Source organism: Camellia sinensis, chromosome 5, assembly GCF_055761805.1.
Source record: "Camellia sinensis isolate YWXY chromosome 5, ASM5576180v1, whole genome shotgun sequence".
NCBI classification, from domain to species: domain Eukaryota; kingdom Viridiplantae; phylum Streptophyta; class Magnoliopsida; order Ericales; family Theaceae; genus Camellia; species Camellia sinensis.
In genome coordinates, this window is record NC_138965.1 from 173,715,796 (window position 1) to 173,742,559 (window position 26,764).

The window sequence follows — 26,764 nt, forward strand, 5'->3', positions numbered from 1 at the left end:
GGTGCATGATCATTCGGGAGCCGGATGAGATAACCTTATGAATTTTCAAGAATTGATTCATGAGCCGGCTGGGGCACTTGAGCCGAATATATTGATGAATCTTAAGAATTTTGAATAATCGATTCATGAGTCGGCTGGGGCAGTTGAGCCGAATATATTGATAAATCTGCCCTTGCCCCAGGCGGTGCATGATCATTCGGGAGCCGGATGAGACGACCTTAAGAATTTTGAAGAATCAATTCATGAGCCAGCTGGGGCACTTGAGCCGAATATATTGATGAATCTTATGAATTTTGAATAATCGATTCATGAGCTGGCTGGGGCAATTGAGCCAAATATATTGATAAATCTACCCTTGCCCCAGGCGGTGCATGATCATTCGGGAGCCGGATGAGACGACCTTAAGAATTTTGAAGAATCGATTCATGAGCCAGCTGGGGCACTTGAGCCGAATATATTGATGAATCTTAAGAATTTTGAATAATCGATTCATGAGCCGGCTGGGGCAATTGAGCCGAATATATTGATGAATCTGCCCTTGCCCCAGGCGGTGCATGATCATTCGGAAGCCGGAGGAGACGACCTTAAGAATTTTGAAGAATCGATTCATGAGCCGGCTGGGGCACTTGAGCCGAATATATTGATGAATCTTAAGAATTTTGAGTAATCGATTCATGAGCCGGCTGGGGCAGTTAAGCCGAATATATTGATGAATCTGCCCTTGCCCCAGGCGGTGCATGATCATTCGAGAGCCGGATGAGACGACCTTAAGAATTTTGAAGAATCGATTCATGAGCCGTCTAGGGCACTTGAGCCCAATATATTGATGAATCTTAAGAATTTTTAATACTCGATTCATGAGCCGACTGGGGCAGTTGAGCGGAATAGATTGATGAATCTGCCCTTGCTCCAGGCGGTGCATGATCATTCGGGCGCGGGACGACTGAGGTTTTCTCAATTAATGAGATTTCCTCGACGGTGCTGCCTCTGTAAAGGATAAATGAACAAAGGTACAACCTTTATGAGCTTAGTAAATAGCTGACTCCAGCTCTTGGAGGAAGATTTATCGTGTGAATGTCGAACAGACTCTTCATTAACAGCAGAGGGGAAGCGAGGAAGCTAGCTGAGCTGGGCGGAGACATGAATCGAGGTGGTGAACCTTCGTGCACAGGAAGTAGGAGTTCTAGGGATCGAGAGAGGCGTCAGTCTCCTCGACGTCGAAGCAGGTCACCCAGGCGGGACAAGCAGTCGCAGGGCAGATCTCCGCAACCCCGAGTCGAGAGGGGATCTGACACGAATCCGTGCCCATTAAGCTTTGCGGTATTTGTGGAGAATAGATCCATGACAGAGGCGGACTCGATCGTTCGAGACCCAAATGTAGCGGTCGAGTTTGCTTGACAAATTTTTCCTCCTGTGGTTCAGCAGTCAATGGTAGGTCGACAGGACTATGACGTATTTCGCGAAGGCATTCACGGGGCGGTGAAGGGGCTTTACACTACCTATGAAATTGGCATTCGGCTGCACGCTGCCCGTCGAGAATTGGAGAAGAAGGAGGAACGTATTCAAAGTTTGGAGGCTCGCGCGGAGGCGGCTGAGCGTGATAAGGAAGACCAGGGCGGCTCAGGCACAACTCGTCGGGCAGGGAAACCCAATTGTGGAGGAAAGGGTTACCAGTCGGCTCATCAGTAACGCGCTCGCCGATCGTGAGACGGCGAGCATGTTTACAATGGAGTCTACGAAGGGGAGGGCCTATGAAAAAGGTTTTCATGAAGGCCGAAAAGTTGGAATTGAAAAGACCAAGGAGAAGCTTGCCAAAGAGGTTTGCCGATGTGAGAATCGTGGATTTAGGCACGGTTGGATCAAGGCATCTCAAACCACGGAAGCTCTTCGAACTTCGGGCATTGATTCGGTATCGCCACTCTACCACAGTAAACATTTTCCGTTTTCCGCTTTTGAAGTCGAGAAAAGTGAGGATGAGGGTGATGCCGTATAAGAATACGCATTGTAAGGTTGAAATGCAATAAAAACTATGTAATTCATTGTTGGATTGAATAAAAATGTTCTATTATAAATATTTCGTCGTAGTTCGTTTTCGGCATATATGTGTTTCGTTTTATTACATGGATGTTTGAATGAATGTACAAACATTGATCGTATAGTGATACGCCGGCTTATAAGCGGGGTCGGCACAATCATGATGGCCGTTTATTCTTGAATGTGGCCACTGTAATTTCAAGAGGCCAAAAGCCAGTACGTGGAGTGGCTGTGGCAAATTCCAGTCGGCGCGGGGTCTAAATGCTTGGCCGGTTGGATTGATAACGCTGCCCCTGTCCCAGTCAGTGCATGTGTTCCAAAAAGCCGTTTGGGTACCTAGGCCGTGGTGAATGTCAATCGACGTTCGTCTCTTGGGGTTTTGGCGTTAATGAAATTGCCTCGGGGTCACTGCCAGCGTTTAAAAATAAATGGAATGGACTCTTCGTGCCAGTGACCTCATTAATATAACGCCATTTGTTGCATGGGGTTATATAATATTGTGGATGTAAAATAGAATTTCTTTAATCAGCCAAACTCGAACTTTGGCCGAGCTTGATGCCGCAATGGATCGCAGCGGAGAATTCTCCGGTGTGGGAGGTAGGTCGTTAAAAAAGAAACGGGAGGCGCGTCAGCCTCCAAGTCGTCGAAGCAGATCGCCCTGAAAGGAGACACAACGACCGTTGCCCTTAACCTTCCTTGTCTTGGATCTTGGCCTTGACATTGTCGATGGTGTCAGAGGGAGGTCCAAAGATACGCTAATTCGGGCACGGTTGGATCAAGGCATTTTGAGCCGCAGAGGCTTTCCAAACGACGTGCATTGATTCAGGGCCTCCGCTGTATCAACGTGATTAATTCCCCTTTTCGCCTTAGAAGTTAAAGATAGATATTGTAATGTTCGAACGCGGATTGCGTCTAAGTAACAACTGTTTGATCAAATAAAAAGTTTTATTTCAAACATTTGCGTCTTACTCTGGATTTTTTATATGCTTAGCTAAGCACCTTATTTCGAATGTTGGCATGTTTTGCTTCGTTTTGTTCGTGCCGAAGGGTGCTCCGAATTCGGAGGTATGATCTGCCCTAGGGTGTTACGCGTCAGAGGCGCTGCGAATTCGGAGTCTTAATCGGCCCAAAGACATCTTGCACCGATGGGGCTCCGTAACCGGCGTTTCGATGCGAAGACTTTAATTAGCCCTAAGGTGTCATGCACCAAAAGGGGGCTCCGAATCGAGAGACTTAGTTTGGCCAAACGTGATATCCACGAAGGGCGCTCCGAATCCGGAGTCTTAATCGGCCCAAAGACATCTTGCGCCGATGGGGCTCCATAACCGGCGTTTCGATGTGGAGACTTTAATCGGCCCTAAGGTGTCATGCACCAAAATGGGGCTCCGAATTCGGAGACTTAGTTTGGCCAATCGTGATATCCACGAAGGGCGCTCCGAATCTGGAGTCTTAGTCGGCCCTAAGGTGTCATGCACCAAAGGGGGCTCCGAATCCGGAGACTTAGTTTGGCCAGTCGTGATATCCACGAAAGGCGCTCCGAATCCGGAGTCTTAGTGGGCCCTAAGGTGTCATGCACCAAAGGGGGCTCCGAATCCGGAGACTTTAATCGGCCCTAAGGTGTCATGCACCAAAAGGGGGCTCCGAATCCGGAGACTTAGTTTGGCCAAACGTGATATCCACAAAGGGCGCTCCTAATCCGGAGTCTTAATCGGCCCAAAGACATCTTGCGTCGATGGGGCTCCGTAACCGGCGTTTCGATGCGGAGACTTTAATCGGCCCTAAGGTGTCATGCACCAAAAGGGGGCCTCCGAATCCAGAGACTTTAAATGGCCCTAAGGTGTCATGCACCAAAAGGGGGCTCCGAATTCGAAGACTTAGTTTGGCCAATCGTGATATCCACGAAGGGCGCTCCGAATCCGGTGTCTTAGTCGGCCCTAAGGTGTCATGCACCAAAGGGGGCTCCGAATCCAGAGACTTAGTTTGGCCAATCATGATATCCAAGAAAGGCGCTCCGAATCTGGAGTCTTAGTGGGCCCTAAGGTGTCATGCACCAAAGGGGGCTCCGAATCCGGAGACTTTAATCGGCCCTAAGGTGTCATGCACCAAAAGGGGGCTCTGAATCTGGAGACTTTAATCGACCCTAAGGTGTCATGCACCAAAAGGGGGCTCCGAATCCGGAGTCTTTATCGGCCCTAAGGTGTCATGCACCAAAGGGGGCTCCGAATCCAGAGACTTTAATCGGCCCTAAGGTGTCATGCACCAAAAGGGGGCTCCGAATCCGGAGACTTAGTTTGGCCAATCGTGATATCCACGAAGGGCGCTCCGAATCCGGAGTGTTAGTCGACCCTAAGGTGTCATGCACCAAAGGGGGCTCCGAATCCGGAGACTTTAATCGGCCCTAAGGTGTCATGCACCAAAAGGGGGCTTTAAATCGGCGATATGACGAGCGCTACAATGGGAGTCGGGAAATGAATTTGGGCGACGAAAAAAAATGGTTTGTATTACAGAAGTGAAATGTATACAGGTATCAAAGCCCACAGGTCGGGTCAGTGATAAGGTTTTCGTAAAATCTCTGCTTGTGCCGATTGCTGGGAGCCACAGATTTCTTTAATGCCGTGGGCTGTCGGAAAGCGTACAAGCTGATGATAAGTGCTTGGAACGGCCTTCATAATATGTAACTAGGTTCGCCCCATGATGACATTATACGGCGAAAGGAGCTTTACGACCAGGAATTCTACTTCGACCGTTCTGGAGCCCGCTCGAACAGGTAGTGTGATCTTTCCTAACGGGTACTCACGGTTCGTGTTAAAGCCGAACAATGGGTGAGGAGCCGGAGACAGATCTAACTTGTTGAAGCCGAGTTTGATGAAAGTCTTGTGATACATAACCTCTGAAGTACTCCTTGGGTCTATGAGAATGCGTTCAATGGTGAATCGATTTACGCATAACCTGATGACCAACGGATCGATGTGGGAGGCTGTTGCGCCGCTAAGATCGGAGTCATTGAAAGTGATTGTCGGAGCTTCTCTGGGCCATTCGGTCGGAATATGTTGCTTTTGGGGGATTGGATGCGATTGGATTACGCGCACGGTTGGGGGCGCTGGCAGGCTGTAGATTATATAGATCACGCCAAGTGGGGGTGAGTCCTGCCTCAAGGCTAGTGCCTTGATTGGCTTGCTGTTTCTCACGTACCGCTGCAGTCAGCCGTCTTGCACCAGTTCTTCCAGGTGATCCTTTAATGCGTAACAATTCTCAGTCTCGTGGCCGTGATCTTTGTGATACTCGCACCGCCTATCCCTTCTTCGCGTGTCGGGAGGTCCCACCATCTTCGATGGCCATTTGAAGAATGGAAGGTGTTGGACCTTGGTCATTATCGCAGTGATTGGTTCGAACAATTCTGTGTACTTCTTGTCGGCACTCCTCAAGAGCCTGCTGTCGACTTGCAGTTGTTCATTCGTCCAGTGGGAGCATTAATCGCTTGATCGGCGAGAGTCCCGCCTTTTGTCTCTTTTAGCGCGTTGCCGTGGCTCAGGGCTCGGAGGTGGCACGGAACTTATTGGTTGAGCAATTTCAGGGAGTGCTGTTTTGTTGGACGTTTGTCCGGCTTTAATTCCCAAGGCATCATCTTCGACTTTGCAATACTCCTCAACTTTCTTTATCAACACCCAGACTGTTTTGGGGGGCCTTCTGGTCAGGGAACTGCGAAGAGCGCTGTCAAGGTGTAGTCCCATTTTGAAGGCGGTGATGGCCATAGAGTCATTGCAAGTGTCGTCAACGAGATTGAAGCACTCCAATAGCGCACCAAGTGCGCTCTGAACGTTTCTCCTAACTAGGTCTGCATAGCCCAGAGAGAGTCGGCCTGTTTCGATTGTACCTCGTTGGTGATAAACTTGGCCCTGAAGGATTTCTGTAATTTATGGAAGCTTTTGATCGAAGCCAGCTCCAGCTTGTAATACCACCTGACAGCTAATGGCCCCATGCTGCTAGGGAATATTCGACACATGAGGGCCTCGTTGTCTGCATGTAATGTCATGGCCTGCTTGTAGTGACGGATATGATCAGTGGAGTCTGATTTTCCATCGTAGAGAGTGAATGACGGAGCTTTGAACTTCTTGGGCAGGGCCGCCCTTGCAATCCGTCGGACAAAGGGATCATGCTGGTCGTCTTCGTCTGAACTGCTTCTTCTGCGCTTGTTCCTTGTACGAAGACTCTTTTTGGAGGAGCTGGAAATTTTGGATCGTCCCCTTTTGTTGAGCTCCGTGGACAGTGAGTTGGAGTCACTATCAGTATCCCTTGGTCGGGCTCGAGCTCGTTGTCCACCTACCTTCGGAGGATGGTCGGGATCTTGGCGCACGGCTTCTCTGAATTTCGCCACTTCTAGGGCCAAGTCTTGACGGAGACGTTCATTTTCAGCGATCATGTTCTCCAGCCTTTGTTCATTCTGCTTTGCTTGTTCCACGATCGCTTGCGTTGTCTCTTGCGCTGAAGTCATTGGTGAATTGAAGTTCAAGGCGCATCTTGCAGCGATGGTTTCCTTTCTGAGCATATTTGCTGGAGTGAGGTCATCTCTCTGTGTGGTCTCGTCGGTGGCTATCGGAGGATCTTCAGTCACACCTGCCATGGATGTATTTGAGTATTCCCACAGACGACGCCAATTGTGGAGAAGTGGTTTTGGAAATACTCTTCAGATCCTGGGAGACGCTAGTGATCCTCAGCTAGTCACCTGAAAAGACACAAACACTCCGGTCGAGGGTGCCGGAATTAGCACTCCGACGGGCAAGTCAGTTCTTGTACTCAAAATAGCTTGTCTTCGAAGTTAAGCAAAAAGTGATTGTTACACACCTACTAAATCTGTTATTCTTGTATTTATACCTGTTTCTTTTGGGCCTCGGGGCCAGGGCCTACTTTTTAATCATTGTCCTTTCTCTTATTCGGCCCATATATTATATTCGGCCCCCTATTCTCGCAGGATACAGCCGATTAATATCAGCCATCTATAGTGCGCGTCTTCTGACTTTGCCATTATTCGACTCCCACATGGTCGATGACCAGTTTACCTTGGCGAATGGCCTTATCTTTTGGCCGATATCCTCACAGCATACCCACAAGGTGGTTCAGAAGTGTCACAGAAGTTGGCACAATTTTCGGAGGAACAGAGTAGTGCAAACAGAGGCAACATGAAGCATGGCGATAGATTTCCGAGCGAAGCCATCTGAGCATGCATTCATCCCTCGTCTCGAGGCCATTTCAGTGTTTTAATAACTTAGAATAGTTATTTATTTCGATTTGGTTGTGTAATTAATTAATTAGCTTGTTAGTTAGTTAATTAGATGGTTTGTATTATTCTTTTGGTCCCTCCGTCGAGAGGGCGCAATTATGTAATAAGCGTGCGTGTGTGTGATGCATGTCTTCTAACCCCCACTTCTTTCATCCTTTTACTTATCTGCTTTCAGTGGTTAGTTCTTGGGCATATTTTAAGTAACATCGTTATGCTATGCATGTTTGCACCATTCATCTGTATTGCATGCACCGGGCTCGGCGCATCATACTAACCGCATTATATTTCAATTCCAAGTTGAATACATGTATCGAATTGTCACATCTGACATGCCATTTTAGATTAGCCGAGCCTATTCTAGTTGCACTTTGCATGCGATGCATTAGCCATTTTAACATGAACTAGGATCATGCATGCTTTCTAACTAGTTTCTTGTTTTGGCTCGGAGTACACTGTGAGTGTTTATGGTTTAACATCTTGTATGAGAGTGAGTTTTGCCATGACAACATGCTTGCCATGAGGCTAATCGCTTATATGATATAACTACCTGAATGCCTGTGGGTGAAGTTTGGATTACTTGAATTGGAACGATTCATTGAAATCCGTGTTTTAGCCTACTTGCGAGTAGCAAACTTCAAACCATTTCCAAACAAACGGATGTGTGATGCTTTGTTCCAAATTAGGCGATCTAGTCTATACTTGTGTGTTGTGCGCATCACATAGTAATTCTAGCTAATTAACCGGAATAAGAACGCATGTGTATTAACAAACAAGATATAATGCTTAGTACAGGCCGATCTTTGATTGGGCGAGTGCGGGTGCTCATAGATGACCTTCCCCGATCGTACCCAAGTTCCCGAGCCGAGGCAACTTTGGTGATGACAGACACGTGGCCTTAGTTAACGAGTCAGGGTTTCCTAAATTCCCCCAAAAATAAATATTTAGGTGGCGACTCTGTATCTGGCAAAGCAGTCCATGTTTGCCATGACAACATGCATTCTCTTAATTGTGCTTGAGAATTGCTTTTAAATGCTTGAAGTATTGGACATCCTTTGCATGCATGTGTGTGTGTGTTTTAGTCCTTCATTTTGGGCACTATGGCCACTGTTTTGGGCCTAATTAAGGCTGCCCAAATCATGTTTAAGTCCAATCTTTACATGTGGTTACATGTCTTACACTTTGCATGCTTTGATTGCACCATGTCTTGCATGTCCACTAGCTTGCATGCTTGTTCATTGCTTGCTTGTTTGCATTGCCATGTTGCATCCCTAGCTAACATGCCTAGGTTGCATTGAACATGCATATCTTGTCCCTTGATTTAGTGATAGCGATTGGACCCCTTTGGTTTGTTGGTTTGCATTGCACTTAACATCAAAATGTGCATACTTGGTCACTTGGGCCATCACGCATGGAATGCGCGATTGATGGTCTGAGAACCAAAGAGCATGTCCCTTTGACTCACTCACATGATAAGGAACATGATTGGTGCATATATGGCCTGAATTGTATTGCCATGCAAAGTCCTGTCCTCTGCTGCTGTCAAACAGGTTCTGCAGGCATTCTTTGCCGATCGACTTCATAGGATGCCGACCGGCAATAAACTGGCAGCCGATGGATTCATTATGTGCCGATGACCACCAGACCACTACCGGTGACCATTATACTCAGCCGATGGTATCTCCCAATGTCCAGAGAAGCAACTCTGAGACTTTGACAGTCTTCAGAGCAGTAGAGCAGGGAAAACAGAGGCAGATTGCGCATGGCAGTGAATTCCCGAGCAAGACCGAGCATGCATTGCATCGAGCACTCTTCCCGAGGCGATTTACTATTTTTCCTAGCTTAGTTAGTTTGTTAACTAATTAGGTGATTTGTAATAATTAATTAGCTAGGTGAGTTAATTCGTTATTTAATCTGTATTATTCTTTCGATCCCTCCAAGCGAGGGTAAATTTGTAATAAGTGTGGGTGAGTGTGTGCATGTCTTCCAATCCCCCACTTCTTTCTTCCCTTTTATTTACCTGCTTATGATGGTAGACTAGGGCATATTTAAATTTGCATACCTTATGCTATGCATGCGTGCATCCATACATTTGTCTTGCATGCACCGGGCTCGGTACATCATGCTAACTGCATTTATATTTCAAATCCAAATTGAATACGTGCATCAACTGATTGCATTTCACATACCATGTTTAGGCTAGCCAAGCCTACTCTAACTGCATCCTGTATGTGTTGTATTAGACATTCAAACATGGACTTGGATCATGCATCGTTTACTAACGAGTTTATTGTTTTGGCTCGGAGTACGATGTAAGTATTTTCATGTTTTAGCATATCGCATGCGTGTGAATGCTATCATAACAGCATGTTTACCATGTGGCTAGATGCTTATGTGATAAACTGTTTGAATGCCTGTGGGTGAAGGTTGGATTGCCTGAGTTGGAAACACTCGTTGAAATCCGTGTTTTAGCCTACTTGCGGGTAGCAAATTCCAAAACATTTTTCCAAGACAAACGGATATGCAATGCTTATTTCCAAATTAGGCAATCTAGTCTATACTTGTTTGTTGTGCGCATAACATAGTAATTCTAGGCTAACAATTGGAATAAGAACACATAATGTTTTCAAAAACGGATATCACGGTTAGCAGAGGCCGATCTTCGGATCGGGCGAGAGGGGGTGGTCATAGCTGACCTTCCCCAATCGTACCCTAGCTCCCGAGCCGAGGCAACTCTGGTGATGACGGACATGTGGCCTTCAGCACCGAGTCAGGGTTTCCTAAATTCCCTCATAAAAAATATTTAGGTGGCGACTCTGTATCTGGCAAAGCAGTCCATGTTTGGCACTTCTTTTCTAAAAATCTGTTTCTCAAAACGATTTGCCGGATTTGGACTCTTTGGTTCAGATTAAGAACCGTGACACAAAATCGAGTCCGAACTGTAGCAGCAGGGCCCCCCTCGCGGGCGTGTGCTACAGTTTCTGGCGACTCCGCTGGGGACATTTAGAGAGCTTGACTCAAACTCGTGATATCCTGTTTTCATTTCATTTATGTGTCTCTTTGCATTGCATGTGCATTGGTGCGCCTAGGACACCGTGTTTGCCGTCTGCCATTCCTGAATGGTTTGCCGAAGGCATGTCTTGTCAAGGCATGACCATAAGGCTGACCGGTTATGGGCTCTGATAGTATGGGAACACAAACCCCGATTTTACCGGCTCACCCTTTTTCTACCATTCGACCTAGTGCATATTCGGATCCATAGTGACCATTCCAAATTAGGACAGGCTGCTTATCCGATGTTAGGTTGTTTGAAAACTGCTGCGTGCATAGTGAAACCCTAGCTCTTAACAAAATAGGACAGGCAAACCCTACCCCAACATAGGGATGCTTTGGCTCTCTTTATTTGCTATGTGCTTTTAGAGTGTATCTCTACAGGGAAAGTACATATCAGTTTGCAGGTTTGAGTAACAGGCCCGAGGGCACCAGTATCAGTGTTGTTGAGAATCAGTTATCTGCGGGTATCAGGTTCAGTTTTGGGGACAGTGATTTCTGGGGAACAGTGATCAGCAGTAGAGTATAGTTGTTCAGCTACACCCGTGTTTGATCTATTTGGGCTGAAATGCTGCTTGTTGTCTCTTTCAGTTCGGACAGCTGGTACAGAATAGCTGATGCTCCCCCTTGCTGAGGCAGGACTTATGATGACGCAGAATTCGGAAGAGATCGTGGTTATGACGGCTGCATTAGATCAAGGGATCACTCTGCAAAGTGAGACCAATATTGATATGCCACATCCACCCAGGTCGCCTATCGCGCACCCGGTCTGGGCCCCCCAGCTATACCAGGCTCGCAAGCCTACTACATTTGAACTAATGGGGATGATAGGTGATCTCCAGAGGTCTGTGGCGGATCTCGCCTACGGAATGTCAGCTTCACCTCCAGCCGCACCATATGCCGGGAGTTTTGTACCTCAGGAGCCCCCGCTGTTGGGGTGAATTGTGATTGAACTTAGCCAACCGGAGATGGCCTCCAGCTATGGTAATGACATATCAACATCAAACCAAACCCTCGACCAGACTGAGGCTAGAGGAAAAGACAAAATGAAGGCAGATGCCGATCCCATTGAACAACTGCTGTGGGCAGTCGAGGCTTCGAAAGCCGCGGGGATGAACAAGCAACAGATATCCGCAGCTGTGGCAAGAGCTATGGAGGATGCTTTCCCCACTCCACCCGAGGGGAGTTCGAGTCAGTCGGAAAATCGGGATAGGCCCTGTCATGCCAGAACAGTTTCTCCTATTCCCGCCCTTGCACCTGGGAAAGATCAAAAAGCCAAGGCAGTGCCTGCCGACCTTTTTGCTTGTGCGGCTAGTAAGAACGCTCAGACTTCAAAGTACCTGCCCCGAGGGCGCAGGACCTTTCATGCTCTCTACATGCCTCTATCTAAGGCACTTCAGATCCTTGCCGAGAGGGGACACCTTAAACCCTTGGAGCCTCGGCCTCTACCGAAGAATCTCCCTGCTACGCATGATGCTGCTCAGTACTGCGCGTACCACCAGCAGACAGGCCATGCTACCGACAATTGTTTCCGCCTCCGTCATGAGGTGCAAGATTTGATTGATAACGAGGTTATCCTTTCGCCCACCTCAGCCAAGTCCGTTACCACCCAGTTATTGAATTTTGAGGACACAGATACTGCAAGTATGTAATCAGAAAGTGAACCACCTGCTGGCGGCATTCGGTATATTTTGGATGTGGCGTCTTGGCACGCATTTTTGAGCATCAGTGAAACTGAGTTTTGTAAATTCTGGCTTGGGTATCGAGTCAGTCTTTTGTTTTGAGTCTGTCTCTTTGTCTTGAGTCAGTCTTTTTTGCTTAAGGATCTGTCTTATTGTATCGAGTCAGTCCCCTTTTGTATAGAACACCAGGTGATTCCGGGGTTGTTGCCCCGAACATCGTTTTGTCTTGTAATTACCCGTTTTGGTTTTTGAGTCTGTTTCTGCCTGGAGCCAGTTACACCAACAAATCTGAATGAAACAGCTATGGTTATCTCATTTTCATGCTTGCTTCCAGTATAAGTTAGTTGTGCCAGAGGATTTGATTGGGCTGACAGTACATCTCGCTTGCTCTCCTGCGCGCCAAACTCATTGCATTAGCCTAAGTTTTTCAAAAAACCTTTTGAACACTGCGGTGATAAAAACGAAGAGGAAGGAATTCCTTGGGTTTTGCAAAACTTTGATCAAATTGAGAAAAGGAGAGGCATGCTAAGCCCTTAACGAATGAAATCATGCTTGTCGGCGTGAGTACTGAGAAGGACCCTGGCTTGATCCAGATTGGTCCCACACTATCTTCGGCGCGAACAATTTGTCACTTTCTTAAAAACTTTCAAAAACAAATGTTTTACGCGGCCCTGCGAAGACCTGTGTGGGATCGCTCTTGAGATTGTGCAGCTTAGGATCGCTCTCAGCCTCAAGATTCGACCTGTTGTCTTGAACCTTGAACTCATTCGAAACATTCAACTGTCAACTGTCAGAGGAGGCCCGTGTGGCCAGTTTTGAAGCAGCCCTCGAGCAAGAGGCACCGAAGGCGAGTCAAAAGGATCAAATCTCACTAGAAGAAGCTCGTGGAGCAACCATGATGGATTTTTCTGCAAATCATTGCAACAACCGTTCTCCTAGATACAGAGAGGCTTCAACTTCAAAAACCATTTGGCATGGACTTGTTACACTTTTACCCTTTGAGAGGCTCGCTGGGCCGAAAACCCGGAAGGGCGACCCAGGCAAAAGTTAGAGCAAGAGAAAAGCAAAAAAAAAGAGCAAAAAGCAAAAAATACGAAAAAAAAAGAAAGAAAAAAGAGAAAATGCAAAAAAAAAAGAAAGAAAGAAAAGAAAAAGAAGTAAAGAAATGAACGAAAAAGGAATATGAAAAGAAGCTCGCAAGGTCGAAAACCCGCATCGGGCACCTTGGCAAAAGTTAGAGCCTGAAAAGTGAAGGTTAAAATACCCGAATGTACCTTAACCGGAACTACGTAAGGCTTGATTCCCATGTTTGGGATACGTAGGCAACTTCATTCTGAAGTCCAGCCCCCAACGCTTTCATAGCGTCTCAGTCCATACAATGGTTTCGATTTCATCCCAAAGTCCAGTCGCCAACGCCTCCAAGGTGACTGTGTCCATATATTTGTTATAACCGTCTTCGTCACCTCTCTGTCCAAGAGTTCGACCACCACCAATGAAGACTGTTTACGGACTGCTACGGCCTCATCCAAACAAGGGGCAACTTTCCGTTGCCACGAGTCGTCGCAAGCCGCATCCAAACAAGGGGCAACTTTTCGTTGCCACGAGTCGTCGCAAGCCGCCATTCAAACTAGGGGCAACTTTCCGTTGCCATCCACCCCTTTCAAGCCAGGGGCAATTTTCCATTGCCTCCGATCCGGGGTTGTGCATCTCAAAGAGTAAGTCCCATGCTCGGTGAGCACTGACTGTTTGCGAAATAGTTTTTGAAAATTTTTACTGAGGTTGACTATTTTCTCGAAAACTATTCCATTTTCCAAAACTGGACCATTTTCTTGGATCCAAAAAGGAAAATTTTCAGTGCTTACAGCCTGGCTCGCATGGTTTTCAAATCAAAAATCGAATAAGTGTGTTAATCTAACTCTCATCTTGATCAAAACTGTTTTAGTAAAAAAAAACCAAAAAAAAATGGTCAAAATGATGAACTAGGGACACAATTGAGTCAGGCGTTCTATCTTCCCCCCGTCGTCAACATACTTGCCAGGAGGGCATTCTACCCACCAGAAGAAATAGCCGTGAGCTAACGGTGTTGAGCATGAACCCACACCTTCCTATTTATCCATCAATCACTCTGGGGAGGGATTAAAAATGAGAGAATAAAGAATAGAGAGGTGTAAGTTAAGAGAAAAGTGAGGAAAAGGGTTTTTGAGAGAAAAACCGAGCTTGAGTGGCAGAGTGATGTGAGAATCACAAGTGAGAAAAGGGTGGGAAACAATACCCAGAGAAACTGGCTCCTCGTGATCTAAGGTCCCCCGTCTTCGTTAACGCGTCTGTATGTCGTGTCTTTTGTTTTGTTTACCTCAACCTTTGTTTTGAGTCCTTTCCGAGCGTGTCTCGTCGTGTTTAGGTCGTGTACCTTTGTTGAGTCCTTTTCCGCTGTATCCAGTTGTAGGCTCGACACCCCGGGTAAGAAAACCCCTTTTTCGAAAGTTAATCGTCTGTGCTTGGAATGCTGTGCCATTCTCTACAACTGGGCGAACTGAAAGAAGGAAGGGAAAATTTAGGGCATCCAAGCATGTTTTAACCCTAGTCGGTTTCACCTTCGAAGTCCGTCTTGTCAGATTGGGCTGTTTGTTCAGGATTTACTGTGTGCGAAATGAACCAAATGTTGGGTTACGGGCTGTATGCAGATTAATCCCCAGTAGAGTAAGGGCTGTGTGTCCAGAATCAGGCAGTGGGTTGCTTGGGTTATTTTGCTGTTGACTGTTTAGTTATCTGATTATTACAGTGCAAGTGTTCAATTTTCAGACAACCAATCAATTTCATTTACATTGAGGTGTAATATGGGGTGATGCAATGCAAAGTATGAAATGTAAAGATATATGGATATAAACACCTTTTTTTTTAGATAAAAAGCCTGTTTCATTTCATCATCTTTTCAAATACACAAGTTTTGGAGACAAAAATCTGCCTACGGCAGTACAAAGTATCCTAACTACCAACAAAAGAGAAAAGTACAAGAAAGAAGAAAAACAACAAAAATCTGTATCCGTATCAAGCGGCTCCGAGGGCCATCAGTCTGTCCTAGTCCTCTTCCTGGACGAAGGTCCAGGAGCATCATCAGCATCGTCATCAGAGCCCGAGCTAGAACCGCCTTCGGTCTCCTCCTCAGACGACCCGGCCTCTGCCACTGCCTCGGACCCGTCAACGTCATCATCATCATCATCGTCATCAGGGGTCGGCGCCCGAGAACTACTCCCGATATGAGTACGCCCTCCCCTGGTACGGGGACGTGCAGTGTCTCCACGCCCTCCTTGAGCAGGAATAGAGGGCCCAGCCGGAGCACCACCCACCAGAGGAATCTGGAAGGGAGGCTGAAAAGCACAAAAAGCAAATACATCAGAATACAGTGTATGCAGTTTATCAGTGCAGAATACAGTATACAGTGTGAGAATAATGTGAGTAGTGTATCAGTGCAGAATGCAGTATACAGTGTGAGAATGCCGAGAGCAGTGTATCAGTGCAGAATGCAGTATACAGTGTGTGAATGCCGTGGGCGGTTTATCAAGTGCAGAACACAGTGTATAAATGCAGTGTATGCGGTGTATCAGATGCTGTGAGATCAGTGTGTTAGGTGTTGTGTCGTGCATCAGATAATGTGAAGCAGTGTATGAGTGGTTTGAGACCGTCATCAGAAGGGCATACCGGAATACTGTAGAGGGACAGGAGGTCAAAGGTCCGCTGCAGCATCCCCATCATGGAGGCATTCAACTCCACGGACTGTCGGGTATACTCGGAAGACGCCTGCAACAGTATAAGATACATCAGTATTCCGCCGAATGTCAAATAAACTGAAATGAAATGCAGATGCAAGATGCAAAATGAAGTAATACATACCGGAGGCAAGTCGGGAATACCGGCTAACTCATGACCAGCCGGGGGAGGAGCAAAGGGGATCTGGTAGGTTGCCCCATCCTGCCCTCTATATGACAGTACAGTAGGCAAGGCGGGCCAGCCAGTCCCCCGTCCTCCCTGAGCTCCGCTCCTGCCATGCACTCGGGCCCTTCTCGATGTGCTCGCTCCAGCCCCAGCTCTCGCTCCAGCTGCCGGCGCCGCTGGCCTCTCCCCCTCAGCTCGGCGACCACCGCTCAAGGGTCGCATAATATAGGTCCGGACGTACTCTGCGTAGTCACCCTCGCCACTGTGATGCTCCTCACTCCAGCCGATGGTGAAGTCCCTCATCTGCTCAAGAGAGAACCTCTCCGTATGCCTCATATGCGTAGGAGGTGGACCCGGCACTATCTGCTCCGGTAAACCTAAGGTCTGACGCAAGAAACGCTTGCCCAGGTACCAAGCCCGACAGACCGAGCCCTCCAACAGAATTCGGCAACGGGCAGTCTCCTCGGCGCCCTCATAGTGATCCCTCACCACAGCCGGTAACGGAGCCCAGGGCTGCCAGGTGATCTGAAAATAATTTGCAGTTTATTATCTACCGTTATTGAAAATATACAGTGCGAAGCAAAGCCAAAACAATAATAAACTCTAAAGTTGAACGTACCTCCGCGGCGGTGATGGTGTCGAAGTATCGGCGGAAGAAAATAAGAGACTCCCGTGGTCTCCGCACACATCACACGTCGAAGCGATGAGAGAAGGGGACGCCGAGCGGGATCTCCTCATCGGGTACTGGGGCAAGCCTAGGAAAGTAGGCATACACCCACAACTGCAAAACAGATGTCAGTATGACTATCAGATAGGGCAGAATACAGAATAAAGCAGAAATAGCAGAACTGTAATGACCCCAAAATGCGTATAGAAAGTCATCCTTATTTAAATAAGGTTTAATGTGTTTTAATTCAACTATATCTATCGGAATTAAAGAATTATCTGCTGAGTTATGGCGACCTTTATTGTATCGGCTTGAATTTTTTTTTTTTTTACCCTCCGCTCGAGCATGGGCTCATTTTTGACATTCTTAATAGTGTATTTGGAATGTTCTTACCTTATTTTGGGTTATTGTTTGAGGTGGTGGTATGATGGTAAAGTAAGATTGGACCAACGAATTTAATTCGAATAGTTAATCTACGATCAGCCGTCATTCATTTGTCCTTTTGTTTTTCCACACTTTGAATTTGAATGTGAGGTTAGAACCATTGGAAAGCTTATTTCCGGGGCTTCGATTTGGACACAAGAACGACCTAGAACGGAGTCCCGATGAGAGAGTTATACCCGTTTGAAATTTTCACATCTGTGCTGGAAGCAGAGCCGCACGTGCGGGGAATAGCGCCGCACGTGCGGCCTGTGCGGGACAGCAGCTCTAAAAACGGGATTTTGGGGCCATTTCTTGCAATTTCTTTTCCTCTCTTCTTCTCCCCTCTTCCATATCCGAAACCCTAGCCCCAAATCCTTGAATTCCTTTACTTTGCTCATGATCCACCATGGTTTTTGGCATCAAGGATGGAGAACAAGGGAGGATCAATGTTTTTACCCGATTAGAACTTGGATTTGTGAAGGCTTCTTCTCAAGCTCACTTCTTGCTTGATTATTGAGGTAATGGTTTGAATACTCTTCAATACTTATATCCATAGATAGATTTGTGACATTTTATTATCTAAATACAAAATTTCCATGTTTAGAGCTTGTAGTGTATAGTATGAGATTTGGGGTTTTATGGTTTGAAGATGTTGGGAGTTAAATTGGTGGGTTAAAATGATGAATTGTGAATCCTAGATGTAGAATCATTGGGAAAATTGGAATTAAAAGTGGTAATTTAAGAAGTGTGAATTTTTGTTAAAAATCCTCATTTTTCTTGAAACCCTAGGTTGAGTAATGACGATACCCAATGATTTGGCCCAAATTGAAAGTAGCGTGATGAAATTGAGGTATTGAATTATATGTGTTCAAGTTTAATTAGAATTTGGAAATGTTTGAAAATTATGTTTAAAATTTGCGAATGAACTTTGTTATGAATATTGGAATTCATGCTAGCATGTGAAGGGAAAATTGGGGAAATAATCTATTAATGGTATGAATGATATGAACTTGGTTTTGGAATGTTAAAATGGAATTTAAGAATTTCTCTTGAATTATGTTGAATTATACTTAATGATGTTGAGTTGAATCATGTTGCTTATGTTGAATTGTAGTGATTATGTGAGATGGTATTGACTATGTTGACTTTGATTTTTGTGACCTAAAATATAGAGTTTTCCAAAATGGGTTAATCCCAAATTATTTTGCTAAATACTTGTGGGCTTGCTTAGTCATTAAAATCAAGAGAATGATTTATTTTTGGAAATATGGAAGATGTCCATACAATTCCTTCCTATCTTGAAATTGAAGTGATTGATTAAAAATTCCATATTGTGTTTGTAAGAATGGTAATCTTCTATTTCTATATATAGATATATTGAGATGGAGGAAATTGTGGTATAATGGATGGATAATGGTAGGCTTGTGAAGAATAATAAAGGAAGGAAAGAGAACTAATGACTAAGTTATATATGTGTACAGGGCATACTTCAGGAGGGCCAAGCACTCCGTTGTAGCACTGTGAGTAGTAGTACTTCGATGTATCTCTAACCATTAATGATTATTGTTATCGACGTTATGATCTTCGTCATAAGAATTATGTTGACATGTATGTTATGTATGCTACGTAAATATTGTGAAATTATGGAAACACCAAAGGTGTATGCTATATGAGGAACATTGTGAAATTATGGAAACATCAAAAAGGATTTGTGAAATATGCATCTTGAATTTGTGAAGTATGGATCACCAACTTGTGAAATATGAAACGATGTGGCCGAGGGCCATTTGTGAAGTATGAATTTCCGAGTTGTGAATTGTGAAACTATGAAGCCAAGAGCCGAATTGTGAACCTATGAAACCCAAAAGCTAATTTATGTATATGTGAATTTATGAGGCCGGGGGCCGACTTGTGAATTTATGAGGCCGAGGGCCGACTTGTGAATTTATGTGGCCAGGGGCCATTTGTGAACTGTGAACCTATGTGGCCAGGGGCCATTTGTGAAATTATGAAGCTATGAGGCCAAGGGCCAAACTTGTGAACTTGTGAATTTATGAGGCCAAGGGCCGACTTGTGAATTTATGTGGCCAGGGGCCATTTGTGAACTATGAACCTATGTGGCCAGGGGCCATTTGTGAAATTATGAGGCTATGAGGCCAAGGGCCAAACTTGTGAACTTGTGAATCCAAAGGGCCGAAGGCCGATGTGATGAGTTGTGAATCTATGAAACCTAAAGGCTATCGTGAATGTGTGAACCCCTCAGGCCAAGGGCCGAACGGTGGAATTGTGAAACCGATAAAGTCATCTGTAATCTAATGAAAATGTGCTTACTTTGTCCTATTAACTTTACGTTAATTATGTCAACTCGTGGGAATGATGTAACGGTTACCATTAGGACTCTATTAATTACAAGGCAAGGCAACTATGTTAACATATAAGAACGATTAAACAACGGTGTATACTATTGATTAATAGAACACGTGAATTAAGTCATTTACCCAAAAGAATTTATGTTCATTCTTGAAGAATAGATTCTGAGTAAATATAAGAGTAGCCATGTGTATCCATATGAATTTGAAGTTATTTTGCTATGTTGCTTATGAATTGGAAGTTATTCAGAATCTACGATATAAGTGCAAAGTTTAGCATTATTATGTGACTCTCATGAGAATGTGAATTAGTCTCTTATTGTTAAGCGTACGAAAATGACAGAATACAACAAGAAACACTCTAGTTATAATATGTTCCGTTTGAATTAATGAATGATGTTCAAGTATGCTCAGGCATGTTTCAAGTATATGTTACAAGTTTGAATATACTACAAGGTCAAACAAGTTTCAAGGGCTTTATGCCAATGTTTCAAGGGCCTCGTGCCACCACATTTCAAGGGCTTATAGCCATCAAGTTTATGTTGCAAGATTGGGCCTAAGGCTGTTATGTACTTAGCACAGAATCAGACTATTACATTGACATGTATTATGTTTCAAGTTAAGCATCATTTTATTTATGTATTACTATTCACTGAGCCCGGCTCACTCTCTATTATGTCTGTTTCTGTAGGTCAGCAACCAGGTGGTCAGTCCTAGCCAAGACGTCCGCTTTCTTTTGTCAACCTTCGTATGTCCAGGCACTGTATAAGCCATTTATTTTGTCAAGTTGTTAAGATGTTGACTTGCTTATGGGTGTCCCTCTAAGGTTGTTGTATATACTTTCATGTTCATTTTTTTTTTTGTATACGCCCAATCATGGGGCTGGCATTGTAAATGTGTATGTATATGCTCCGGGTTATAGTTGGAACTTTATCTATCCACTATAATGCATGTGATGAATGAGATCCTGGCATGTAGAAGTAGCTCAATGGAGTTTATTTATTTCATTATTTCCATTTTTTTTCGTGCTTCCGATAAGGCCCCGTATATTATGTTACCAGGTTACATGTCCGTTTCCGAATAGGTCATGCCCAAACTTTTAGGGGCGGGTTTGGGGCGTGACAAGTGATATCAGAGCACGAGTTGCTATCTCACACACGAATCCATTGAGCTTTAGGATGTCTAGAAAAGACTTAGGCATCATGCATTAAACCCTTAGTGCATATGAAAGAAAGTGATGGCAACGTTAAATGCAATTTGTTAACGCTAACGATTATCACCCCTGTCCATTGTATATTCTTTGTGTATATTGTGAATGATTGTGATGTAGAACATGGTAAGGCATGCAGATGGGGTTAAATCAACAGAATTGCGCAGCGGAAGCATGGTAAGGGTTCGAGCTAATCGGTAAGACAGTCCCTATGTCAATGATTAAATAAGATGTATGTTATCGATTGTTATTTGCGGATTGGAAGTTGCTTATCATCTGTTTAGATGAAGTGATTAAACCCTAGGTATGGAATAATCCTAAGACTAAAGAAAATGATATAGTCTTCCTTGTCACAACAATGTTTAGATCTGTGATTCTGTGCAATTACTGCATATGAGTATTTGATAAGATGTGTTTGTGGGCTAACTGAACTTGTGTTGAATACGAATGGCTGTTTGAAGAAGTTATGTATATAATGACCCCTCTTAGAATTGTGTGTAATTTGTTATGGAAGTCTGTAATTCGAAATTTGCATTCTGAAATATGAAATTCGACATTTGAAATCTCACACTACCATTTGTAATCTATTTTGTTATGTGTAAATTGTAATCTGTAATCAATATTTCTCTACGTGATATGTATAAGGAAACAAAAGGCTAAGGTTTATGAAATTGTAGTGTTTTGACTTGGCTAATGGGAAGTACAAACATGTTGAGTTCTGGAAACATGAAAAGATGAGAGACATTAGAATTATGGTAGCTGACAATTCATGAAATTATTATGATTAAAATATTTAATGATTGATAACGAGCATGGAATTGGTAATCAAGAGTTAGAATGTTGAAATTGCTACCTGGAATGTTAATAAATACAAGTATCATGATTTGTGATCACATAATGTTCGGTAGAATTTTATAGAAGATTAATGATATAGGGAAATTGTGTTTCTTTTGTGGACTGCCAATTGACTGAAGGACATAATTTTGCTTTGATGTGTTTTTATTCTGAACCTAACGTATTGTTATCATAAACCCACCATTATTGATTAAGGATGAAATATTTATATGAGACTTAATTTAAGGCTTGTTCCTTTATTATGATACGAAAAAGAGTGTTTATTAAAAAAAAAAAAAAAAAAACCTTATGTGATCCGTGTTATTTAGAGATGTCATATACCATCATCTGCATTCGGTACTTTTGTCAAATGATTTTAATAACAACTATGCTATACAATGTTTAAGGAAATCCATATTTTGGGCTACGAAATGTTTTATATGATAAGTATTTTCGGAAATAATAAAAATGTTATGAACTTCCGACATGTTTATGATATGATAAGCTTTCTGAATAATTTTCCCAAAATGACTAGATACGCTACGGAACTCCGAATGTTCAAGGTATGACAAGTTTTCTGAAAGAGATATCTCGCTATGCATGAACGAGTTCTTCATTTGATAATTGATTGTGGCATGCTTGATGAAGGCTCTATGTTGAGCTTCAAGCTATTCTGTCTTATCTGTTATAAGTTGAATTGGAGATTGTTCTATCAAAGTTTAAATAAGTTTAATGCTATTGGGAATTATTCCATCATCTGATATCTTTGAAAGGTCTGATAAGTTCCTGTACTGTAATTTGGGAAGTATGACCATTAAGGTTTAATCTGTATTTGATTTTACTAATACTCTACTCTGAACATGTAATTCCTTGATATGAGATTTAAGTTGGTATTTGGAGTGTGTTAGGGATTTGATTTGAACTGATAAGTCTAATTTAGGTAATGAACAAAGAACCACGAAATCGTTGATTTAGAACTTAATTGCTACTGTGGGTCTAATCGTTGTACGAAGTATATACCTTTGACGCATGATTATGTCGTGAATGTTTCCTTAATCTTGAAGGAATTATGATAATGGGGGTTATTTTTGAACTTAAAAAGTTTGAATTATGTTTGATAGTTTATGAGTTGCATGCAAACGAATACTTGAAATGAATTCATTTCTGAATACCCTTAAGCTGTTCTATTATGTGGAAGATATGATTTGTGGAGTAATAAATGAAAATGTTATGAAGTATTATTATTAATTGGGTTATCAATTAGTTAGTGGAGTTGAATTACTTGTGATTTTGGGAGCAAACTCCATCGAAATTAATTGTATAGAATTGTGAATGGCTAAATGATTGAGAAATGTTATATGTCCAGGACGGAACTAGACTTGTGACAAGGTGAATCAAGTTTGGAGGACCAAACTTCTTAAGGTGGGGAGAATGTAATGACCCCAAAATGCGTATAGAAAGTCATCCTTATTTAAATAAGGTCTAATGTGTTTTAATTCAACTATATCTATCGGAATTAAAGAATTATCTGCTGAGTTATGGCGACCTTTATTGTATCGGCTTGAAATTTTTTTTTTTTTACCCTCCGCTCGAGCATGGGCTCATTTTTGACATTCTTAATAGTGTATTTGGAATGTTCTTACCTTATTTTGGGTTATTGTTTGAGGTGGTGGTATGATGGTAAAGTAAGATTGGACCAACGAATTTAATTCGAATAGTTAATCTACGATCAGCCGTCATTCATTTGTCCTTTTGTTTTTCCACACTTTGAATTTGAATGTGAGGTTAGAACCATTGGAAAGCTTATTTCCGGGGCTTCGATTTGGACACAAGAACGACCTAGAACGGAGTCCCGATGAGAGAGTTATACCCGTTTGAAATTTTCACATCTGTGCTGGAAGCAGAGCCGCACGTGCGGCCTGTGCGGGACAGCAGCTCTAAAAACGGGATTTTGGGGCCATTTCTTGCAATTTCTTTTCCTCTCTTCTTCTCCCCTCTTCCATATCCGAAACCCTAGCCCCAAATCCTTGAATTCCTTTACTTTGCTCATGATCCACCATGGTTTTTGGCATCAAGGATGGAGAACAAGGGAGGATCAATGTTTTTACCCGATTAGAACTTGGATTTGTGAAGGCTTCTTCTCAAGCTCACTTCTTGCTTGATTATTGAGGTAATGGTTTGAATACTCTTCAATACTTATATCCATAGATAGATTTGTGACATTTTATTATCTAAATACAAAATTTCCATGTTTAGAGCTTGTAGTGTATAGTATGAGATTTGGGGTTTTATGGTTTGAAGATGTTGGGAGTTAAATTGGTGGGTTAAAATGATGAATTGTGAATCCTAGATGTAGAATCATTGGGAAAATTGGAATTAAAAGTGGTAATTTAAGAAGTGTGAATTTTTGTTAAAAATCCTCATTTTTCTTGAAACCCTAGGTTGAGTAATGACGATACCCAATGATTTGGCCCAAATTGAAAGTAGCGTGATGAAATTGAGGTATTGAATTATATGTGTTCAAGTTTAATTAGAATTTGGAAATGTTTGAAAATTATGTTTAAAATTTGCGAATGAACTTTGTTATGAATATTGGAATTCATGCTAGCATGTGAAGGGAAAATTGGGGAAATAATCTATTAATGGTATGAATGATATGAACTTGGTTTTGGAATGTTAAAATGGAATTTAAGAATTTCTCTTGAATTATGTTGAATTATATTTAATGATGTTGAGTTGAATCATGTTGCTTATGTTGAATTGTAGTGATTATGTGAGATGGTATTGACTATGTTGACTTTGATTTTTGTGACCTAAAATATAGAGTTTTCCAAAATGGGTTAATCCCAAATTATTTTGCTAAATACTTGTGGGCTTGCTTAGTCATTAAAATCAAGAGAATGATTTATTTTTGGAAATATGGAAGATGTCCATACAATTCCTTCCTATCTTGAAATTGAAGTGATTGATTAAAAATTCCATATTGTGTTTGTAAGAATGGTAATCTTCTATTTCTATATATAGATATATTGAGATGGAGGAAATTGTGGTATAATGGATGGATAATGGTAGGCTTGTGAAGAATAATAAAGGAAGGAAAGAGAACTAATGACTAAGTTATATATGTGTACAGGGCATACTTCAGGAGGGCCAAGCACTCCGTTGTAGCACTGTGAGTAGTAGTACTTCGATGTATCTCTAACCATTAATGATTATTGTTATCGACGTTATGATCTTCGTCATAAGAATTATGTTGACATGTATGTTATGTATGCTACGTAAATATTGTGAAATTATGGAAACACCAAAGGTGTATGCTATATGAGGAACATTGTGAAATTATGGAAACATCAAAAAGGATTTGTGAAATATGCATCTCGAATTTGTGAAGTATGGATCACCAACTTGTGAAATATGAAACGATGTGGCCGAGGGCCATTTGTGAAGTATGAATTTCCGAGTTGTGAATTGTGAAACTATGAAGCCAAGAGCCGAATTGTGAACCTATGAAACCCAAAAGCTAATTTATGTATATGTGAATTTATGAGGCCGGGGGCCGACTTGTGAATTTATGAGGCCGAGGGCCGACTTGTGAATTTATGTAGCCAGGGGCCATTTGTGAACTGTGAACCTATGTGGCCAGGGGCCATTTGTGAAATTATGAAGCTATGAGGCCAAGGGCCAAACTTGTGAACTTGTGAATTTATGAGGCCAAGGGCCGACTTGTGAATTTATGTGGCCAGGGGCCATTTGTGAACTATGAACCTATGTGGCCAGGGGCCATTTGTGAAATTATGAGGCTATGAGGCCAAGGGCCAAACTTGTGAACTTGTGAATCCAAAGGGCCGAAGGCCGATGTGATGAGTTGTGAATCTATGAAACCTAAAGGCTATCGTGAATGTGTGAACCCCTCAGGCCAAGGGCCGAACGGTGGAATTGTGAAACCGATAAAGTCATCTGTAATCTAATGAAAATGTGCTTACTTTGTCCTATTAACTTTACGTTAATTATGTCAACTCGTGGGAATGATGTAACGGTTACCATTAGGACTCTATTAATTACAAGGCAAGGCAACTATGTTAACATATAAGAACGATTAAACAACGGTGTATACTATTGATTAATAGAACACGTGAATTAAGTCATTTACCCAAAAGAATTTATGTTCATTCTTGAAGAATAGATTCTGAGTAAATATAAGAGTAGCCATGTGTATCCATATGAATTTGAAGTTATTTTGCTATGTTGCTTATGAATTGGAAGTTATTCAGAATCTACGATATAAGTGCAAAGTTTAGCATTATTATGTGACTCTCATGAGAATGTGAATTAGTCTCTTATTGTTAAGCGTACGAAAATGACAGAATACAACAAGAAACACTCTAGTTATAATATGTTCCGTTTGAATTAATGAATGATGTTCAAGTATGCTCAGGCATGTTTCAAGTATATGTTACAAGTTTGAATATACTACAAGGTCAAACAAGTTTCAAGGGCTTTATGCCAATGTTTCAAGGGCCTCGTGCCACCACATTTCAAGGGCTTATAGCCATCAAGTTTATGTTGCAAGATTGGGCCTAAGGCTGTTATGTACTTAGCACAGAATCAGACTATTACATTGACATGTATTATGTTTCAAGTTAAGCATCATTTTATTTATGTATTACTATTCACTGAGCCCGGCTCACTCTCTATTATGTCTGTTTCTGTAGGTCAGCAACCAGGTGGTCAGTCCTAGCCAAGACGTCCGCTTTCTTTTGTCAACCTTCGTATGTCCAGGCACTGTATAAGCCATTTATTTTGTCAAGTTGTTAAGATGTTGACTTGCTTATGGGTGTCCCTCTAAGGTTGTTGTATATACTTTCATGTTCATTTTTTTTTTTGTATACGCCCAATCATGGGGCTGGCATTGTAAATGTGTATGTATATGCTCCGGGTTATAGTTGGAACTTTATCTATCCACTATAATGCATGTGATGAATGAGATCCTGGCATGTAGAAGTAGCTCAATGGAGTTTATTTATTTCATTATTTCCATTTTTTTTCGTGCTTCCGATAAGGCCCCGTATATTATGTTACCAGGTTACATGTCCGTTTCCGAATAGGTCATGCCCAAACTTTTAGGGGCGGGTTTGGGGCGTGACAAGAACCGTGTGTTGTGCAGTATACAGTCCGTGTAAAGCAGAGTATATGTGCGCCGGGTGTGCAGTGTATAGTAAGTGTGGGGCAGTGTACAGTATATGTGCAGTGTACAGAATACAGAAAGTAGAAGACAGGAATGTAAAA

The 26,764-nt window shown here is 42.9% G+C and overlaps 1 long non-coding RNA gene across 1 annotated transcript; it reads left to right on the forward strand.

The window, feature by feature from the left end:
- Nucleotides 1–24,520: 24,520 nt before the first annotated feature.
- Nucleotides 24,521–26,482, forward strand: LOC145790273 (uncharacterized). The gene is made up of 2 exons (XR_014328956.1): nt 24,521–24,650; nt 26,191–26,482. It is a non-coding gene; the product is annotated as an uncharacterized LOC145790273 (long non-coding RNA).
- The last annotated feature ends 282 nt before the right edge of the window (nt 26,483–26,764 follow it).